Here is a 6,282-nt window from a genome sequence, read left to right on the forward strand (position 1 = left end):
CCTGTCCCAGTCAAACTCCTCATTCAACAACCGGCTATAATGCTCTCTCCATGTATCTTTAATATCCCCACTGTTCACCACTACTCTTCCTTCATCATTCTTCACACACTGCTCACCTATAATATCCCAATTATCCCTCTTCATTTGATTTGCCACCTTAAATATCATATTTTTCCTTTCCTCATGATTTATGTTATCAAGTAAAAGTCTCTGTGACCCAGACTTCACCCTGTATACCTCTCTTCTAGCCCTATGCTTGGAAGCCAAGTATTCCTGAGAAAAATGAGAGAGTTGCTGACAAGTATGACCAAAGTGCCCATCCCCTGGATGATTTAAAACTGGGCCAGAAAGTCAGGATTCAAGACCCTGCCACAAAACTTTGGGATAAAACTGGCATGGAGGTGGAGGCAAGCAGGTTTCAGCAGTACCGTGTGAGGCTACTTGGTTCTGGAAGGCTCTCAGTGAAGAATCGTGTCCACTTCTGCCCTGTAAGTGAGTAGAACCCAACAACACCCCCACCAGTAGCTGACCTGCAGTGGCAGCTCTCTCCTCCACTGTCACCTCAACCCCTTGCCATGCCTCAGCCCCCACTGACACAGCCATCGAGTAGGGGACATCTTCAAGACACACGAAGACAACCAAGGCGGTGCCATGATTATGAACTGTGAGCGCATGTAATATCCTCGTGCATAAGATAGGTGATACACCAGTGTCACTGTATGCCACAAATATGTTATGCTGTATATTTTAATGATTGTAAACTACTGTATGTGCCCCTGCATTCCAAAATTTCTTCAGATTTTCAGAATTATGTATGTTAACCGTCTAAAAACCTGGGAGGGGGGGGAATTTTTTTTTTTTTTATGTGAGGAAGAAGGAAACAAAGCCCATGAGCCCGCAAAACTGTTCCTTCCAAGAGAAAAACAAATTACAAGAGAGAGCCAAATTCAAGATCAATTCATTTCGAGATGCCTGGACACATTGCGTTTGAGAGACTGGAGATCATAGGAAGCAGGAAATACAGACAGAGGGAGACAGTTCCAGAGTTGACCTGTTACATAAATGAAGGACTGGGAGTAACGGTTAACTCTTGCATTAGAGAGCTGGACAGAAAAGGGGTGAGAGTTTGCTGCTAGACGGGTGCTACACGCCCGTCGTAGAAGTGGAGGAATGCATGCAGACAGTTCAGTGACCACTGAAGTAGCGATAGAAAAGAGATAAAGATGCAACACTGCGGCGAAGAGACAGAGGTTGAAGGGAGTCAGTAAGAGGGGGAGAGTTAATGAGACGAAAAGCCTTTGACTCCACCCTATTGAGAAGAGCTGTATGTGGGGAGCCTCCCAACACATGAGAGTTGTACTCCACACAGGGGCGGATAAAACCCCTGTATAGAGTCAACAATTGTGCAGGGGCAAAGAAGGAATGGAGTCGGCTTAGCACACCCAATTGCTTGGAAGCAGATTTTACAAGAGATGTAATATGATCTTTCCAAGACAAGTCCCGAGAAAATGAAACTCCAAGCATGTTCAAGGATGATGCAGGATTAAGTTGCGTATTATTAAACATAAGTGGGTATACCTGTGGAAGATTTTGTCAGGTTGATAGGTGCAAAAACTGAGTCTTTGATGCATTAAAAACAACCAGATTATTTTTACCCCAGTCAGAGATATGAGCCAAGTCAGACATTAGGTGTGCCATAGCCTCATCCCTTGCCTGTTGAAGTAACTGCTGAGATGGACGATGTGGGAATCGAATGGAAAGGTGAAGGGTGGAGTCATCAGCGTATGAGTGGATAGGGTTAGATGTACAGCTTAGAAGGTCATTGATGAATGAAAGGAAGAGAGTTGGTGATAGGACAGAGCCCTGAGGAACACTACTGTTAATAGATCTAGGAGAAGAACGATAGCCGTCTACAACAGCGGCTATAGAACGACCAGAAAGGAAGCTAGAGATGAAGGCACAGAAAGAAGGATAGAAACTGTAAGAGGGCATTTTGGAAATTAAAGATTTATGCCAGACTCAATAGAAAGCCTTTGAGATGTCAAGTGCGATGGCAAAGTTTTCGCCAAAGTCCCAAAAGGAGGATGACCAGGAGTCTGAAAGGTAGGTGAGAAGATCGCCTGTGGAGCATCCCTGACGGAACCCATACTGACGATCAGAAAGAAGGTTGTGATAGGAAAGATGCTTTAAAATTTTTCTATTAAGAATAGACTCAAAAACTTTTGAGATACAGGATGTTAAAGCAATTGAGCGATAGTAAGAGGGTTGGGAATGGTCATCCTTCTTTGGGACTGGCTGAATGAGAGCAAACTTCCAGCAAGAAGGAAAGGTACAAGTTGACAGACAAAGACGAAAGAGTTTGCCTAGGCAGGGTGTAAGCACAGAAGCACAGTTCTTGAGAACAACAGGAGGGACTTCATCAGGCCCATATGCCTTATTAGTACTGAGGCCAGCAATGGCAGAAAATACATCAGCTGAAGAAATTTTAATGTTAGCCATGAGGAAGTCAGAGGGGGGAAGTGATGGAGGAACAGCACCGGAATCGTCTAAGGTGGAATTGGAGGAGAAAGTCTGAGCGAAGAGATCTGCTTTATCAGTAGAAGAAATAGCTACAGAGCCATCAGAGTAGAAAAGAGGAAGGAAGGATGATGTAGGATATTGCCTCTTTATAGGCCCATCCATACGATGTGCTGGGCATTGCCGGAGCCTTCTGAATCACAGCCTCAGGTGTCAGTCGCGCCTGTCCCCGCTGCTCAGAAAAAAGCCAAGCGCAAGCAGCTGTGTTTCTCTTGACCCCCACACCATGCTTCTTTCCTTCTCTATCAAATCCAGGATTAACTTCTCTAAGCCAGGTTACAGTGAACATACTATAGGAACTCACTCAAAAGATAATGGTACCGATATTCTAGATCATGATGTTTTCTGTGACAGTAGCACTGACTCCTGCAGGGGGGTCTTGTTGCAACCTGAAAAATTGATGATTAGTTGCATGATGGCAATAATATGGATGATGATGTTAATAGTAATAATAATAATAATAATAATAATAATAATAATAATAATAATACCAGTAATAATAATACAGGGGGTCCTGATGTTATGAGCAGTTATGTTTATGAAAACCAACTCATTAAGAGAAAGCTCATATAAATGAGTATATAACCTAAGGGAAAAAGGGGGATTTGGTGTTTGACCACTGCCAGTATACATCTATAATGCTATGTAAAGGAATTTTAAAAAAGAATAAATGTTAGTTATATATATGTAAAACATACACACATCATTAACATAATAACCTAGAATAATACATATCTACTGTAATCCCCAAGAGATACCACTGGAATTGTACAGAAATCCACAAACTACAAACTCTGGTTAGTGACTGTAAACAACTTCTGTGGTAAATATGAGTGGAATAACCCTGAATAATAAATACATCAACAAAGCAGTATAAATATATGATAACATAATTCACAAAAACTGAACTCACTTAAGTATCTTATCTAACTTCTTACTTCAACACGTAAACTTGTCACATACTGTAAGAACAGATTTTTTCTCACACTGTAACAAAAACCAGTCACAAAACTATTTTCACACTCATAGCACTAAGTGTGAAAACTCATGAATTTTACTGCTCCTTCACCATTAACCTCTTTAAAGATGGGAGAAATAGGAAGTGAGGAGGGCAGACACAGAAAAAGAATGATAAAGGAGAAAGATGTAAGCAGCACTACATCAAATAAGTGGATGATGGTCACCATCACCTACCACTGTTTACACTTACTGTTTTTAGATACTGTAATTTAATTCATTTTGGCATATCAGATAGAGCCAGGATTCCAGGGACTTGAATGATGAGTGAATGGAAGCGTGGCCCATTGGACTGGGTAAACTTGGGCTGTATGTTGCTGCTCCTCACCCCGCCATAGGATGGGAAAGGAGGTCCAGATGATGATGATGTGGCAATGAAGTGATTAATGAAGGCTATACCTATCCCCTGTAATAAGTCTCTCCTATGCCAAACAAGATCATTTGGGGATGGCAAGAAAAAAATACAAGAACAGGTCACCACACTGAGGGAGTTGAAAACCATACAGCATGTGACCTTGGGTTCTGTGGGTGACACGAGCCCAGAGGTATAGGCAGACTCTCCAATGCCTGTCTCACCACTGGCTTGAACTACAGCTGTCACGGATAAAGACAGTAAGATAAACCATCATCAACATCATCAACACGTGGAGTCACATGGAGAGACAGGCTGACGAATGAGGATATAAAGGAGCGTTGTGGTGTTGATGTGGATGTGATAGGAAGCGTTATGAGGAACACACTGAGGTGGTTTGGCCATGTGGAGAGGATGGAGGATGAAAGACTGACGAAGAGAATGTATGTGAGTGAGGTGGAGGGGGAAAGAGGGAGGGGGAGGCCGAGGATGAGATGGAGAGATGGGGTGGAGAGGTATATGAGAGAGGGGTGTGTGAGTTGGGAGCAGGGGAGTGAAATGGCGGGGGACAGGGCGACTTGGAGGCGATTTGTTTGTGGCCACCCCAAACGGGATTGAGGCGTCTGGCAATAGATAGATAGAGAACATTATTACTATCATCATTGTCATTGTTGTCACCGTTTCCCATATACCTGGCAAAAGAATATTAAGCTATAATGAAACAATTATGGAAGGAGTGGTAGAAAGCCTGCTAAGCTTTTGATAAAACAAGCTTGGAACGCCTGGCAACAAAGGTGAGATGCCCACAGATGTGTTGTTTGGTTCCCTTCAAGTTACTCCTCTGCTACATCATATCAGACTTGAAGCTATTGAATACATTAAGATTTCTCTTTTCCTACAGACTGGTCAGATCATAATTAAACTTCCTGGGAAATGCATATTGGCTTCTCTGTTGTGCAAAATAGTTTTGTTATCTTATACCTAATGCAATAAAATGGGGAAAATATTCTCACAGAAAATGGCATGTGGAAGAAAAAGAGTTTGTGATACTGTACGTTATATTTCAGGGAGCAAAGGTATTGAAATTAGGGAAAAAATGACACCAAAATGATCAAAATTAGAGAAGAATTATTGGAGTAGATGCCACGAGAAACTAAAAATTGTATGTTTTGAGAAAAAAAGCATCAAGGTCAAGACTTAACTGTATTGGTCTGTAATTGATATAAAGTGCTGTATGATGGGTGAATGAAGTTTTGTGCATGCTGTGTTGCACAAGCTGGGTCTTTACTGGTCTGTGAACCTCACTGCTGAGGCTTTTTGGACAGTGTATCACTAATAGGGTTTTGTCTATGCCAGCAATGGACCCCTTCCCATCTCTCAACAACTATCTCCAGCCAAGTACATAGCAGGTACAGTCCTGTAACTTTTTGGACAGTGGAGGCATGATGCTTGCCTTGAAAACAGCACTGCTAATGACAGACACAAGGTAGTTCCCAGATCATTGCCAGACTCCCCCACCAGAGAAATAAGAAAACCCCCCAAAATACCCCCAGACCTTCATACAATATCCCCCCAAAATACCCCCAAATGTAATTATTAACTATGTCCTTGCCACTAAAGTAAATGAGGGGTAAATAATATTTCCATCTTTTTATTTATTTACATTTAATTCCTCAAAAATTGAATTGAACTAAAATTCCTTATATATTTTAATGCACAAAAGACTGTAAACAAAAAAAAAAATCATGCAAATTTTCCTTTACTGATACCGAAGTGTTAAATTTTTATTACCAGACTCTTGACTCCCATTCCTTTCCGTAAGTTTGGGTGTACTTTGCCCACTTCCTCATTATGATGGAATAGTTACAGGCACAGGGCACATACGACACCAGTGAAGAAGTACAGTAGGTGTGAATGAGGCAGCTAGGCAAGAAGACACTAAACAGTACAGTACTACAGTAGGCAGGGGTCACGGAGGTTAAGTCGGGGTCTCAAGGGAGGGGTGAGAGAAGGGGAAGGAGTGGTGGGAATAGGGGAAAAGGGAGGCTTATCAGCAAGTACCATGGATTAGGTGTTGAAACGACTTAACCTGACTTCCCTTCACCTCACTCCACCTGTGCAGGCAGTCCTATGGGGACAAGGGGCAGCTTTGGCTTTACTCCCTCCTCTGAAATTAATCCCGCAAATTTCCCCCAACCCACCAAATGCCTATTGTCCCCCCTAAATGAAGAAGAAAACCCCCAAATTTGGGGGGAAACCTCCAAATCTGGAAACCCTTTAAGACAGTTTCTTTACATCGTGGGCGGAGCTCCTTGGGCGATTCGGTCCAGGTCAAA

The sequence above is a fragment of the Coenobita brevimanus genome, chromosome 8 (genome assembly GCF_032717465.1).
Source record: "Coenobita brevimanus isolate Jiangsu-jjx chromosome 8, ASM3271746v2, whole genome shotgun sequence".
Taxonomy (NCBI): domain Eukaryota; kingdom Metazoa; phylum Arthropoda; class Malacostraca; order Decapoda; family Coenobitidae; genus Coenobita; species Coenobita brevimanus.